Source organism: Entelurus aequoreus, linkage group LG16 (genome assembly GCF_033978785.1).
Source record: "Entelurus aequoreus isolate RoL-2023_Sb linkage group LG16, RoL_Eaeq_v1.1, whole genome shotgun sequence".
NCBI lineage: Eukaryota > Metazoa > Chordata > Actinopteri > Syngnathiformes > Syngnathidae > Entelurus > Entelurus aequoreus.
This window is the reverse complement of record NC_084746.1, coordinates 40,976,797-40,993,445: the sequence shown is the minus strand read 5'-3', so window position 1 is coordinate 40,993,445 and position 16,649 is coordinate 40,976,797. Positions and strand designations below refer to the sequence as shown.

Sequence of the window (16,649 nt, the reverse complement as noted above, 5' to 3'; positions counted from 1 at the left end):
ACCTCAACAAGGGAAAGTAGCTTCTGTATGAGGAGGTGTGAACAAGTGATGACATAAATCATGGTCCCAATAACATTGCATCTAATAGAGAATGTCTCACTTGCACCCCTAGTGGTGACATCTATCAAAATGAGGGTGGTCCCAAAAAGGAGGGATTTTTCCAATTGACCTTGTGTCGCTTTTAAAAGTGCTCCCCCTCTGGTCAACATATGAAATAACAAACGTGTGTAAAAATTTGAAGTGCTCCCCCTCTGGCCAACACATGAAATAACAAGTGTGTGTAAGATATTGAAATGCACCCCCTTTGTCCAAAATTCATTAAAAAAAATTAAATGAATATGTATAAAGAGACATACTGTAATAACTTAAAGTAAATAATGAATATTAAAAACCAATTACAAACAAAAGATTCAAAACATTTACTAAAAGCAGTCTTTTTCTCACAATGTGTCGACTTTGTTCTTATAAAATTGGGAACAATTTCTCATATTCTTTCTGTTTCTGTAATATTGCAATATTTTTTTGTAAAATTATAACTTTTTTTTAAGGTAAAATTATTACTTTTTAATGCAAAATGGTGACATTTGTCATATAAAATTCTGACTGTTATCACAATGTTGCCAACTTTTTTGTTGTTCTTGTTGAATAGTGACATATTTGGAGTAAAATGATGACGTTTGCCATAATTTTGCCAAGTAAAATCCTGATTATTATTATAATATTGCCAACATTTTAAAGTTTCCTTATAAAATTGTTACTTTCGTCGAGTAAAATTATGACTATTTTCATAAAATTGCCAAAATGTTAATATTGCACAAATGTTCAAATTCTGACTTGCGTTGAGTAAAATGATGACTTTTATTATAATACTACCAAAATCCTAAGTTTTTCCTGTGAAATTGTGAACTTTTTCTTGAGAAATTCCAACTCATTTTTCACAACAAGCTTTTTTATATTTGCATAATATGTATATATTATCAATGTTACAAATCTTCATATATCTAGAAAGGGTGGTCCTAAAGAGGTAGGCATTTTTCACAGGTCTCAAGAAGGTAACTAATACAAGAATGTGTGTGTGTGTGTGTGTGTGTGTGTGTGTGTGTGTGTGTGTGTGTGTGTGTGTGTGTGTGTGTGTGTGTGTGTGTGTGTGTGTGTGTGTGTTTGTGTGTGTGTGGGGAGGGACATGCTTTTTTTTAAACGTGGCTTATCTGCCGTTCTCTCTCTTTCTGGCGCTCCCCAGCACACTTGTGAGGGTGATGGCTGTTTTTTTAATGCAGACATGTCCGTCTGCCATGTTTAATGTGCACTAGCATGTTTTTTAAAGGGCGAGTTGTGTGCGTGTGTGTGTGTGTGCGTTTGTGTGCCTTAGCTCCTTCATGCATGATTTGCCTATTCTATTAGCCGTGTGGTTTCATAGCGTGGTCTCGGTCCGAGTCATTCAAATGTGAGTCCTGGGCCTTGATCACACTAATTACATGCATCACATTTCAAAGCGACTCCGCTTTTGGTTGTGAGTGAATGAATAATTCATTGTGCTAAAAAAAGGATAGTTTGAATGGCATACAAGTATTAGTGGAGTTAATATGCAAGCATGTTGCTGCAGTGGTGCATCATGTATGCATGATCTATAATGTTGTACCTCGGGTTATTGTCCAGCCTGACTGAGCTTGGATTCTGTAGGACTTGAGTCCCCCTGTTGGTCCGTTTGAATACTACCTCAGTGTGCTGCAGTCAAAACAGAAACATAAAAAATAACAATCTGAGTGTGTTTCATTTGTTTCCAATTCATTCACAATTAATCGAAAAGATAAATATTTCCTTTTTTTCCATTTCTTTAAAACAGGGGTGTCAAAAGTACGGCCTTTGAACAGGTTTAATCCGGCCCACAAGTAAGCTTGCCTAGTATAAAAATGAGCTGCAATTTTTTTCATGAAATAAATTGCTGTTTTAAATGTGTCCACTGGATGTCGCAATAGCAAATTAAGCATAACCCAAGTCACACATGACACTGCTTAAAGATGACGTGTCAGCTGACTTTAAGCCCCCTCTGGATTGGCTGCCGCTACTCCAATCAGCGCAGGTGCGATCATTCAGCTGCTCCTGTTGTGCAGGCAGCAGATGGCGGCAGACTGATGCAGTATTGACGCACAAGACCTTCTTTCATTGTAAATTACCCACTCAACAGATAAAATAACGAAACAGTAAGATGCAAAGTCAACATGACCATCATCTTTGAAATAGTTAGAGTTCCGTGCAGTGCTTGCAATTGGTTGACGGCACGATGTGCACCCTGAACTCCTTTGAAAAATGTGTGTTATCTGCCTTAATACAGAGCTTTGCAGTTATTTTCTGTTAAGCTCCACCCACAAACATCTGTAAAATTGTTATAAGTACACCTCTGCATAACATTGTATTCATAACATTAAAGAAAACAAAAATAGATCAACTTCCAACAAAGAACAACTTTATTTACATTGTTTTAGCCTGTAACAGAAAAGTGCATCAATTTGCCTGAAATATTAAAATAAAATATAATCCTTACTTAAACTATTTACGTACATTTTTTGACCGATTTGAGCCATTTGATACTAAAAATAAATAAATAAAGTCATTAAATAATAAACTAAAATTGATCAGCAACAGTAATTCAGGAGTAAACAAAACACTTTAACCTTCTATCCATCCATTTTCTACCGCTTGTCCCTTACGGGGTCACGGGGGGTGCTATGCAAAACCGAAAAGAATAAACGTTGTGTGCTGATTTTTTTTTAAAAAAATCAAAATGAGGAAGTCCACATTAATGACTACAATGAGCACTTTTTGTAATGCACAGCTTTTTCAAAGAGGGTTTTGAAGCATGATAAAGAATGTCACTGCTATTTGAGAAGGACAGGGTTAATATTATGTCATGAAAGAATGTGAGGCAAGCCTTAGAAACTACTTAAAAGGTAAAAAGCGAGGACATAATTATCACAAATGTGTAACTCCTCGTTTAGCCAATTTCACCTGCAGTGTGCACATAGCACAGACAACATGGATGACTCCTATTACGGAAGTCAGGCTTTATTTATTATTTATTCAAAGCAGGTTTTGTAGCAGTGTATTTAGAGCAGTGCTTTCCATGTGACTTCTTTCTTGTCATCCTTTCTAATTCCTGATTTAACATTTTTCCAAAATAACACATTTATCATCGTAAAAGCCCAGCAAAGTTCTGTAAAGATGGTCTGCGTAAAAAGTAAAAAGTGTCGGAAATACATGATGGTTTATTCTATCCATTCTAATATGATTTGGTTGTTAAAGAACTACAACCTCCAGAGGAAATGATGGAATCACCAGACCTGGATGATGTTCATTCAGTTTTTTAGTTTTGTAGAAAAAGAGCAAATAACAGACATGGCACACAGCTGTAGTCATTTCAAACAGCATCTTTCTGGTTTATTATTTGTGGGAGTCGGTAACGGTTTTATTTTTAGATCAAAAAGAGTGAAAACAATATGGAATAACTTAACTCTGATTAAAAAACATGGAATCCCACTGTAAATGTTCATTTCCAAAACTAACACTTGCATCGGATTCAATTTGTTCATTAGTCTGCAGTTCAAAAGGAGTGTTCAGAACACGAAGAGCTGTTGCAGTAGGTGGATTGACATGAATCATGGCTCCTACACGAGTGATGTCAATTGAAACAAAGGAGAGGGTTCTTTAAAAAGGTAAATCATCACGCAATATTACAAAAGATGTTGATTGTTCACTGTCAGCTGTGTCTAACATCTGGACAAAGTACAAACAACACGGGAAGGTTGTAAAAGACAAGCATAGTGCTAGACTAAGGAACATCATCTTCTTGTGTGTTTTACCCGTTTTACTGTGGACATTTTGAGCCTGCACTGCCACCACTTAATTAACCAATTGTGGGCTAAATAAAGTATATCCCTATTCCTAAAACATCAAAGCGTTAAGACAGAAAACTTAAAGCAATATGTCTTAAAAACAGAAAATGCACAGCAAAACAAACGAAGAACAAATAGGCAGAAACTGGAGTCACCGTCTGTGACCGAACTGTAAGAAACCACCTACAAGAAATGTGATTTACATACAGAATAGCCAAACAAAACCCATAATTATCATCTAAACAGAAAACAACAAGGTTCCATAGGGCAAAGAAAAACCAATGGTGGACTATGGATGACTGCATTAAAGTCATAATCAGTGATGAATTGCAAATCTGCACTGAGCAAAGTGATGATGTTGGAACTTTTGTTTGGTGTCCTTCCAATGAGATTTCTGAAGACGACTGCCTGAAGAACATAAGCAGTCATTGATTATATGAGGCTGCATATCAGGTAATGGCACTGGGCACATCATTACATCTTCTATACATGCACAAGTTGGACACTTTTCTTATTCCATCAGTCAAAAAGCTGTTTGGGGACGATGACATCATTTTCAAGATGATAATGCCTCTTTAGAGCAAAAATTGAAGACTTGAGGTCAATGTCGTGGCCTGAAAAAAGTATGCATTTCAATCCAATGTAAAATGTGTTTTAATCAAGATACAATTAAGAAATTAATTAAACTATTTTATGGAATAATAAATGAACACCACACTAGAAATGCAAATGAAGCATGTGTTCGGAAATGGATGATGGACTTAAACATTTTAGATGAAAGAGACATATCATGGAATGATATTTGGAAAAATGCCAATAAGCCCTTTAGAAGCATTAAAGATAAGCTAACTAAATTTAAGATATTGAATAGATTGTATTTTACATCTTCTCAGCTGTTTAAAATTTGCGTAGTAGATAACAAGTTATGTATGAAGTGTCGGGCAGCTGAGGGAACTCTTGTTCATTTATTGTGGTAATATCAGAGAATAAAAGAGTTATGGTTGAAAACAACAAAAGAAGCAATCACATTCCTTAATAAAAACATCCCAACGACACTGCAAACTTGTATTCTCGGGGATCTACATCAATTTAGTAACGTGTCATCAAAGAGTAAAATGCTTTTCTTTCAATATGCATAATAACAAAAAGGGTAATATTTAAAAAATGGATAGCTGTTGATAGTCCAACTCATACTGACTGGTACACACAAGCTATGAAGATGGTATCAGTAGAACAAACTGCATTTAGTTTAGATAATAATGAGTCATATATTGGAATATGGGATCCATTATTTAAATTTGTTTCAACTAATAAATGAACCAAAATATGACTTATTATATCTTTGTGGAAAATGTTGGATGCGGTGTGTTGTCGGGCTTATGGGATGTGATGCAAGTGTAAGCCACTGTGACACTATTGTTCATTTCTAATTTTTTATTAATGTTTTTAATGATGATATCAATGAGGGTTTTTTAATCACTGCTATTTTGAAATTGTTACTAATATTGATGCTGTTGTCGATAATGTTCATTTATGTTTCACTACATTTGGATTTGTGTGTCCTCAATTGCTCTCAATTGCTCTGTTTATTGTTGTTCTTAATGTTGCTGGGACGGGTTTGGTTTTGGAATTGGATTGCATTGTTGTGGTGTTGTTGTGTATTGTTTTGTTGATTGATTAATAAATTCATAATTTCAAAAAAAAAAAAAATGTGTGGTGGAAATAAAAGAAAATGGTGGATGACAAGACTCCAACCTGCAAAGCTGATCAGCAATCAAATAAAGTTGGAGCAAGAGTTCTGTTTGTCACTCGTTAAGTCCATGCCTCAGAGACTGCAAGCTCTTATAAAAGCCAGAAGTGGTGCAACAAAGTACTACTGGTGTGTTTTTTGTTTTATATGAATCCATAAATTCTTTGTCGGAATTCAGCGATTCCATGTTTTGTTACTCTGCTTGATCTAAAAATTTAACTGTTATGACTTCCAAAATGTATTTACTTGATTTCTTTAAGTGTTTCCCAAAGCCAGAAAGTTAATATAGATTTTTCAAAAAAATTCTACAACTGAATGAACATCTTCCAAGTCTGGTGATTCCTTCCTTTTTCTCAGGGTTAGTACGTGTGTAATCAGTGGAGATCTCATTCCAGTAAACGCCCATTCCCCATGTTGATTCAACACGCCTTCATTCCCCAGCTGAATATTATTTCTCCTTTCAACCGACTTCACCTTTAGCCGGAAGTTTGGCATTTGTTTACAGGAGGTGGTTTTATGGAGGGATGAGCCATAACTAGCTAAAGACGGAGGTAAAGAAAAGGAAATGAGTGGGAAGGCACAAAGAGACCTTTGAAAGTCACTGTGGGCGCTTTGCAAAATGCTGTTGGAGGGTTTGAGGTGATTGTGTGCGTGGTATCGTCTCACCTTCCTGCGTCATTACTAGTGAGGAAAGAAACACCATTCCTTATCTCCTTCCTAACTCATTCACTCTTTATTGTGTTTACTTTAGCACATCTACAAAACACAATTTTTCACACCAACTTGGTCATTATTTCATAACACACAAAAACTTGCATAATGGAACATGTCGACACACATGCACCTTGACCTTCTGCTGTGGCTGCATACCTAGCAGAGGACGTCAAGCTCGCTCCTGAGCCACGTCACCATGTGGTCGGGTGTAGCCACCATGTGGTGGTGTCGCTCAGTCCGTTACGGTGTTCTGGGTAAAAACTCCCCAAGACTCTAAGGCAGTGGTTCTTAACCTTGTTGTAGGTAACGAACCCCACCAGTTTCATATGCGCATTCACCGAACCCTTCTTTAGTGAAAAAAAACAAACAAAAAAAGTTTTCAAATTCAAGAAAAAGTAATATGTTTTTTTACTGGTGCACAAAATGAACCGTGCATGGACATCACCTTGTTCAAAGAACAAAGCCAACACAGTGCATGAACTCACAACAAGTTACACACCTTACACACATTACCATGAATTAATTAACGTGGACCCCGACTTAAACAAGTTGAAAAACGTATTCGGGTGTTACCATTTAGTGGTCAATTGTACGGAATATGTACTGTACTGTGTAAACTGTACTGTTTCATATAAAGTATTCTCTTCCTATGCAATCTGTTAGTAAAAGTTTAAATCGATCAATCAAACAACCTGCAAATCAGATGGAAAATTAGGGGGAACATTGTTTGGGGGTATCCATAATACGCTGATAGGGAGAAGTTTTTATTCACACGATAAGTCGGATATGTCTTTACTTCCGTGGCGGAGGCTCCGCCGAACCCCTGAGGCCGACCCACCGAACCCCTAGGGTTCGATCGAACCCAGGTTAAGAACCACTGCTCTAAGGCCATGTCTACACTAAGTCGTTTAACCCCCTTAAACAAATAATTATTTAGCCTAAGCCCCGTTTCAGCCACACTAAACCAGCGTTTAAGGTCCCCCTCCTCGGACAAATTTTTACACGGGTAAGTCAGCCGTGTAATTCTTAAATCTCCGGCACTTAGCTTTGTATAGACTCATTGATCGTTTACAAAGTGAGCTCTGAGAGGAAGTGACGCCAGAAAGACCTCGCCCACACAGGAAGTGACGTAAGAAAGAACACGCCACAGCCAGCTTCACAATAAAGCGGTTTCGTAGCTCAGAGCTAACCACTGGAAACATGAAGGCGAGTCATCCAGACATGCCCGTGTTTCTCCTTCTTCTACATGAACAGACGCTTGTGGAAATCACACTGTCAAGTCAAAGTACAGAGCAGCACAAACACCACTGATTTGTAGCGCACACTCCAGGCCTGAAGGGGCAACAGTGAGAGCTGAGGTCTGAACATCTCCACCTGCTTCCCACAGATTGGTTTGATTGAATTCACCTGTCCACCTGCTCAGAGCACATGCTCAAAATGTTTGAGCTTCAGTCAGTCACCCCTTTGACATGCTGCTAAGAGGAAGGAAGACAGCTCCTGTGTGGACTCAGAAGACGCAACTGGTGAGGAAACCAAGGGAGAGAAAATAATTTCACTGGGGAGAATGTTTAAAGAAGATCATTTCACTGATGTTTACAAAATTGTTTAAGTTGACTGAAAGTAAATTTAAGAAAGTATCAGTGATGTTTAAGTAGTGATGGGTTGGTGAGGCGTCATGAAGCGTTTCGACACATTGCAAAACTGTATTGATACTGTGTCGATACTGTGTCACTAAATACTGACATCTGCTGGACATTAAGAATCCCTACAGGCAACCTATGGACCGACTCAACTGACACTGATTTTATGGCCTAGTATATACAATAATATAAACCAAGTCATTTTATTTCATTTAGGATTATTTCATATCTTCATTTAAAAAAAAAAATATTTTAATCTTTTTTAGATACGGTCAATAAAAAATGTGAACATGTGTCATAACATGGAAATCTAAGAGAACGTGTTGTGAATGAGGATGCTTGTGGACTGGGATTTTTTATTTTTTATTTACATATTTTTATTTAAAAAAAACAGTTTTTCCAACATATTCAATTTTAGACGATTTCTTTCATTGATTGATTGAAACTTTTATTAGTAGGTTGCACAGTGAAGTAGATATTCCGTACAATTGACCACTAAATGGTAACACCACAATAAGTTTTTCAACTTGTTTAAGTCGGTCCACTTAAATTGATTAATGATACAGATATATGCTATCTTCATAAGACAGTCATCACACAAGTTAATCATCAGAGTATATACATTGAATTATTTACATTATTTACAATCCGGGGTGTGGAATATGGAGGGGGGGTTTAGGTTTGGTTTGTATCAACACTTCAGTCGTCTCTTCTTAGTTATTATTTCTCCGGCTGTAGAAAAGACCCGCTCACAGGGCACAGAGGAGGCGGGAGTGCGACACAGTTCGCGTATCGGTCACGTGACCAAAACAGCTCATGATCGGTCACGTGACTTTCTAAAAGCGGAACACGCATCGACACAGGGGTTTGCTCTATGAGCTCGACGCATGCGCCGATGCATCGGTGTTGCCGTACCCATCACTACAGCTGAGATAGGCTCCAGCTCCCCCCGCGACCCCAAAAGGGACAAGCGGTAGAAAATGGATGGATGTGACACTGGATATTGTTCAGATTTTCTGTGCATGCGTACTAGGTCGCGTCTCGTCGGAGGGGGGCGGGGGTCTTAAACGGTGGCATTGTTGTGTGGACACAGATAAGGTTAGGTGTGATTTACCCTGAATAACCTTATCCGGATTAGTGTAAACGGGGCCTTAACTTTTGAGAGTAAAGTGGCCACTAGTCGAGATGAGTCGCAGTCATCCAGGTCATGGTAGGGTAATCCCCAATAGTACGGTAGTTCCCAAAATACTGCATGAATGATTCATCAGTGGCAGGATGAGGTTTTATGATTGGATAAGGAGTAAAAAGGAAAAGACCACAGCCTTCTCGTGTGGTAGAAACAAGGGAAGGAGGAGACGTTTGATGTCTTTTGTGGATCTGAGTTCCCACAATGCCAAATAAATCCTGGCTGATACTATCAGAGGGTGCAGTAAGTAGTGTTTCAAATGAGTATGTACTGTATGGGTTGTGTATCACGGATATCAACATAATTTGAATGCAGTTACAACCACGAGTGCCTTGGTTTTCCTCCACTGGATTTTAGGCCCAGACTGCTCGAACACCAGCCTCTCTTGAAGGAAACCTACACTTTTTTTGGACTTTAGCCTATCGTTTACCATCCTTGTGTGAGACAAGAACACGCCTTTTTCTTTTTTTTTAATGCATTTTAAAGTCCCACTTAAAGGCCTACTGAAACCCACTACTACCGACCGACCACGCAGTCTGATAGTTTATACATCAATGATGAAATCTTAACATTGCAACACATGCCAATAAGGCCGGGTTAGATTAGTAAAGTGCAATTTTAAATTTCCCGCAAAATATTCTGCTGAAAACGTCTCGGTATGATGACGTTTGCGCGTGACGTCACGGATTGTGCGGACATATTGGGACACCATTGTGGCCAGCTATTAAGTCGTCTGTTTTCATCGCAAAATTCCACAGTATTCTGGACATCTGTGTTGGTGAATCTTTTGCAATTTGTTTAATGAACAATGAAGACAGCAAAGAAGAAAGCTGTAGGTGGGATCGGTGTATTAGCGGCTGGCTGCAGCAACACAACCAGGAGGACTTTGAGTTGGATAGCAGACGCGCTACCATGAGTACGCAGCTTTGGCATCCAAACATTTGATCGCTTGCCCGTACGTGCGTGCCGCTATGTGGATGTCACGTAAGTAACTTTGGGGAAATATATGTGCTGTATGAATTTTACGGATGTGAACGGTACTTTGGGCTGTGGCATTGAGTGTGTTGTGCGGGTGTTTGATTTGTATCGGTGGGTTGTATGGACGGGAGGGGGGAGGTGTTTGTTATGCGGATTCATTTGTGGCATATTAAATATAAGCCTGGTTGTGTTGTGGCTAATAGAGTATATATATGTCTTGTATTTTTTTTCCATGTTTTAGTCATTCCCGGCTGAATATCAGGTCCCACCAGCCTCTCACAGCATCTTCCCTATCTGAATCGCTTCCACTGCCCTCTAGTCCTTCCCTCTCCCTTTCCTCATACACAAATCGTTCATCCTCGCTCAAATTAATGGGGTAATCGTCACTTTCTCGGTCCGAATCACTCTCGCTGCTGCTGGCCATGATTGTAAACAATGTGCAGATGTGAGGTGCTCCACGACCTGTGACGTCACGCTACTTCCGGTACAAGCAAGGCTTTTTTATCAACGACCAAAAGTTGCGAACTTTATCGTCGATGTTCTCTACTAAATCCTTTCTGCAAAAATATGGCAATATTGCGAAATGATCAAGAATGACACATAGAATGGATCTGCTATCCCCGTTTAAATAAGAACATTTCATTTCAGTAGGCCTTTAAAGGGGAACTGCACTCTTTTTGGAATGTTGCCTTTCGTTCAAAATCATTACGAGGGACAAAAACACACGTCATTTTTTCTGAATACACGCAGGATGAGCTACAAGTTGTACAAGCTAAGTAATAAGCATATCCATAAAGTAGCACTATTGCTAAGTGCTAAACAAGAAATACAAACTACAGACATGATGAAACAATCGCTTACTGTCCAATGTCTGCTCTCACTGAGATGCCAACTGATGGAATGTTCATATCTTCCTGTTTAGATTAAGAATTTATCATTCTCACGCAGGTAAAAAAAAAAAAAAAAAAAAAAAAAAGGAATTAAAAAGTGACGTAAACAAGCTTCTTTTCGTGTCTGTCTTGCCATCTGAATGTCAAAGTTGACCAACTTCTTGGTTTATGGCCACAACCAGTGAGAGGCATGATTTATAACCTAGAATTCACTTTTACCGACTCAGAGGCGATGTAGCAGCTCGGTATGTCAATACTGCAGCCTCTCTCTGTGATTACGCTAAAAGTTAGTGCTTATAATAAAAAAATATCGCTAAAACTTGGTTAATATTCAGGTCATGACATGTAAATGGAGTATTGTTGGCGATTTTTGGATGTGTTTTAGAGGGCTTTTAAGGGCAGAATATTGTAAATTACTCATAACTGCTGCATTGTTAGCCACCTCGTACTTGCCCTATATTAACAATTAGAATTAATGTAAAAAATAAAAACATTTGTCTCCTTTTCTCATATAAGGAGTGTGAAGGAATTGAATGAAATTCCTCCAAAAAGTGCAGTTTCCCTTTAAACTGACAGAACAAAAGCATCCAAAACAGTGACAGCAGATTGTAAAGATAGTACTTTTGGATCATCTGTAAACGCTCTTTAATGCAATTGTACACTAGCATCTGACAACATTTATGACGTGACAGTTTACAGAGGAAAGTGCAGTCGCAGGAAGAGGATGTGCTATAAATAAGCATGAGGGTACTGAAGCCTCACCGAGTCCACAAAAGAAATCTAGCCGTGTATTTTCTTGTAACTCAAAAACAAATATATTCGAAAATGTATATTTGGATGCAGCTTTGATGAGACTTAGTCATGAGAACATGACTATTACACACTAACAGTAATATTTATGTAACATCCTGCAGCTTTATGGCCACAACGTGTGTATATGTCAAATATTTTGAACTTTATTGAAAATCAGTGAATAAGTAAAAAAAAAAAAAAAAAAAAGTATAATATTTGACCAAAAAAGAAAAGGATGTGACATTTAAAGTAGCTTAGAAACAAACATTTTGCAAAATGTACTAGAAAGAATGCATCAAATAACATGTTTCCTAACAGTCGTTTGAGCTTGGGTATTTCCACTTTCTATTTTGACTTTCAACATTCCATACTGTATCAGAAAAATATGAAAACCACAATATCACATTACCTTGAAAAGTCACAGACTTCCTGTCAACTTTGTTTTGTTATTTCAAGACCATTTCAGCCCCAAATGATGTAAGCGCTAAGTAATGATAATGGGAATTAGGCCAGCTTGAGTGTCAAATATGAGCAAAGGTGTCATTTGATGTCCTGCCAAATTCCAGTCAAAGACACAACTGTCACTCCACATGTGCACTGCTCCTCTTTTTTGCTTTGCTGGCCGGGCTCCCTCAGTCATCATCCCTGTCTTGTCACTCAGGTAGACTCAGCCTGTTTGTGTATCCTTCAGTCCCATTGCTTTGCTGGCCGGACTCCCTCAGTCATCATCCTTGTCTTGTCACTCAGGTAGACTCAGCCTGTTTGTGTATCCTTCAGTCCCATTGCTTTGCTGGCCGGACTCCCTCAGTCATCATCCCTGTCTTGTCACTCAGGTAGACTCAGCCTCGCCTGCTGTGTACGTGACCAGAATAGAACGCAGCAGACATGAATAGATTAAAGGAGGGGGAAAATGTGGCCCAAAAGAGAGGGTTTGGACTGGACTGCGGTGCATGAGTGATTACATCACACATCTGTGGATTCAACTGTAAATTAAACAGCTGCCAAATAACTTATTTCATTATCTGGCTGGACAAAAAAAATCCTATTTGCAATAAAGCAGCACACATGAGCTGAGGTTCATTTCCAAAAAAAGAGTTCATCGCTAAAGTCGTTTATGTGCTGATGTCCGCGTTATTGTATGTATCTCTGTGCAAAGTTGATAGTGTAATGCTATCATGCCCTCAATGCATTCCTTCTAGTCCAAGGACGCACACATAATTGTTTAGTTGTTACTGTATATACAGGTAAGGGGTGTGTGTGTGTGTGTGTGTGTGTGTGTGTGTGTGTGTGTGTGTGTGTGTGTGTGTGTGTGTGTGTGTGTGTGTGTGTGTGTGTGTGTGTGTGTATATATATACTTATGCGCGTGTGTGTGTGTGTGTATGTATATATGTTTATATATGTGTGTATATATGTATATATACATATGTATATATGTGTATGTATATATGTGTATGTATACATATATGTGCATATGTATATATGTATGTGTGTAGGTATATGTACATATGTATATGTATATATGTGTGTGTATATTTGTATATATATATATATATATATACATATATATGTGTGTGTGTGTGTGTGTGTGTGTGTGTGTGTGTGTGTGTGTGTGTGTGTGTGTGTAAGTGTATGAATGTAAGTGTGTGTATGTACAGTATATGTATAGGTGGGTGTGTATGTACAGTATATGTATAGGTGTGCGTGTGTATGTATTAAAGTACCAATGATTGTCACACACACACTAGATGCGGTGAAATTTGTCCTCTGCATTTGACCCATCCCCTTGGGGAGCAGTGAGCAGCAGCGGCGCCGCGCCCGGGAATCATTTTGGTGATTTAACCCCCAACTCCAACCCTTGATGCTGAGTACCAAGCAGGGAGGTAATGGGTCCCATTTTTATAGTCTTTGGTATGACTCGGCTGGGATTTGAACTCCAACCTACCGATCTCAGGGCGGATATGTACAGTATATATATATATATATATATATATATATATATATATATATATATATATATATATATATGTATATGTATATATATATATATATGTGTGTATATATACATATATATATATATATATATATATATATATATATATATATATATACATATATATATATATATATATATATATATATATATATATATATATATATATATATATATATAACTCTAGTTTGATGAACATACATTGGGGGCTTTATTGCCTCATACGTCACCGAAAGGACAAGACAAAAACAAGACAGATATTGGAAATATGTCACAGTGCTCTATTGAGGAGTAGCACGGAATATTCCTTAGGTCAGGAAAAAAGACACGGAAGCATCCCTACAGGTCTAATTCACGGGTTTCCCTGCTCTTCAGGGGAGTTTATATAATATATATATATAAAGGCATCAAAACTATGAATGAACACGTGTGGAGTTATGTACTTAACAAAAAAAGGTGAAATAACTGGAAACATGTTTTAGTTTCTTCCAAATAGCCACCCTTTGCTCTGATTACTCCTTTGCACACTTTGGCATTCTCTCCATGAGCTTCAAGAGGTAGTCACCTGAAATAGTTTTCGCTTCACAGGTGTGCTTGAAGCTCAAGAGAATGCCAAGAGTGAGCAAAGCAGTAATCAGGGTGGTTATTAGGAAGAAATAGAAATATAAGAAAGTAGAATATAAAACATGTTTTCAATGTTTTCACCTTTTGTTAAGTACATAACTCCACATGTGTTCATTCATAGTTTTGATGTGAAAATCTACAATGTAAATAGTCATGAAAATAAAAAAAACACATTGACTGAAGAAAAGGTGTCCAAACTTTTGGCCTGTACTGTATATATACTGCAATAATTCAGTATTTGAAAATAAATTCAGTACAGTGCTTGATTTATTTACACTATCCTGTATTAGAGTTGTGCTCCCATCTAGTGGAAGAAAGTGGAACAACAAGTGCAAACTCCTGAGTTGCCAGTGAAAGTCAGTTCAAGGAATGTTTAAAATATAAATGTAGTTATATCACAAACACATCGTCCTCAAGGGGGTCAGTCAATAAGGTAATGACACACAACTTCAGTATTTGCAGCCAATAAAGATTACAACATGACATGAGTCATTGAAATCATGAAACCATAAATACTGTGTTGTCTGAGATCAGTTTGTACCCTCATATTTTCTTGATATGTTACCAGATTTTTAAATATATTCTAATTTAATTAGAAATGTATATATATATATATATATATATATATATATATATATATATATATATATATATATATATATATATATATATATAAATAGTGCTCGATACCGTGGTAGAGCGTAATATGTATGTGTGGGAGAGTGGGAGATTTTAAAAAATCTCCTGATGATTGAGGGAAACCCCTCATAAAACAGGCCTGTAGAGATGAAATAGTCTTGTGATTTTTCACACACACACACACACACACATATATATATATATATATATATATTTATATATATATATTTATATATATATATATATATATATATATATATATATATATATATATATATATATATATATATATATATATATATATATATATATATATGCATAAAATTAATCACAATTATGCGTTCATAACTTTTGGAATTATTCATATAGCGGAATTAAACCAACAGAGTGAAGCCTCTTGTCAGTGAGCCACTCTTTTTGTCTCTGCGGGTAGAGGCAGGTCGCAAGTTTATACACACACTTGTAAAGTAAATGTATATGGTAACGTAGAAGAAATGATTCGGATGAGCTACAAAATGTAATGTGTTGTTCCTTATCCCATTTTGGACATTTCCTAAAAGTTTCATGAAAATTTTAATGTCACCTGTAACTATTTTGACAACTAACTAGCTAACTGACCGACCAAATGAATAGACATAGACAAAAATAAAAGTATAGATAGATCGACTTACGGACAGAAACTTTAGGAGGAAATTGGATAGAGGAATGGAGAGAAAGACAAATGGGGACTGGTGGGGATCGAGGCCCATAGCCAAAGAGATTGATGGATGGATATGTTAGCATGTTGGGAGGCGGACAAATAGATAGGTTGGTGGACAGACTAGTAGGGAAATTGATTGGCGGGTAGAAAAATTAAGGGATTGCTGGAGAGACAGATGGTTGGCAGATGGAAGAACAGCCAGTTGGGTACAGAGTAATGGACAGACAGGTAAGTAAATAGGTAGACAGCCTGAGAGAGGGACAGAGACAGAGGTATGGTATGTGAACGAAGGGACTGGTAATTTGGTATAGTCCAAAGGACCGTCAGACAAAGACAGACAGGTACACTAGGTAGGTAGGAAGGTATGGCGTGGCGGATGGCCTGATGGACGGACAGCATTTTATGTCCACAGGTAGGTAGATAGACAGGTCAAAAGATAGACAAACAGACGGATGGATGTGCGTACTGGAAGGCGTAGATGTAGTGAGGGATGGACACACCGACTTAAAGTAGACATACTAATTTGGACAGTGAGACAGACTGAGTGAGGGAGGGACAGACGGGTAGGTGGACGGACAGGCATTTGGATAGGATAAGTAGATTAAGGGATGGAGAGACTGTTTGGTAAATTGACAGAAAGACTGAGGGATGTAGCGAGATAGACGGGTGGGACGGTAGGGTAGACAGACTCAGGGGGAACTGAGAAACAGGTTGGTTGGTGGATAGAGAGACATGTACAAACGTTTGTAAATAGACGGACGGGAAATCAAGCAGACAGACATATATTAGTAGGTGGGCTTGGACTGACAGTAGATGATGGACAGACAGGATGTCTTCGGACAGTCAGTAACACAGA

General features: G+C 37.8%; 1 long non-coding RNA gene across 1 annotated transcript in view; it reads left to right on the top strand.

The window, feature by feature from the left end:
- The first annotated feature begins 7,827 nt into the window (after positions 1-7,827).
- LOC133631370 (uncharacterized) overlaps positions 7,828-16,649 on the top strand; it is a 54,630-nt gene continuing 45,808 nt past the window's right edge. Inside the window, exon 1 of the long non-coding RNA XR_009821455.1 lies at positions 7,828-7,877. This is a non-coding gene — a long non-coding RNA (uncharacterized LOC133631370). The remainder of the gene's footprint in view (positions 7,878-16,649) is intronic.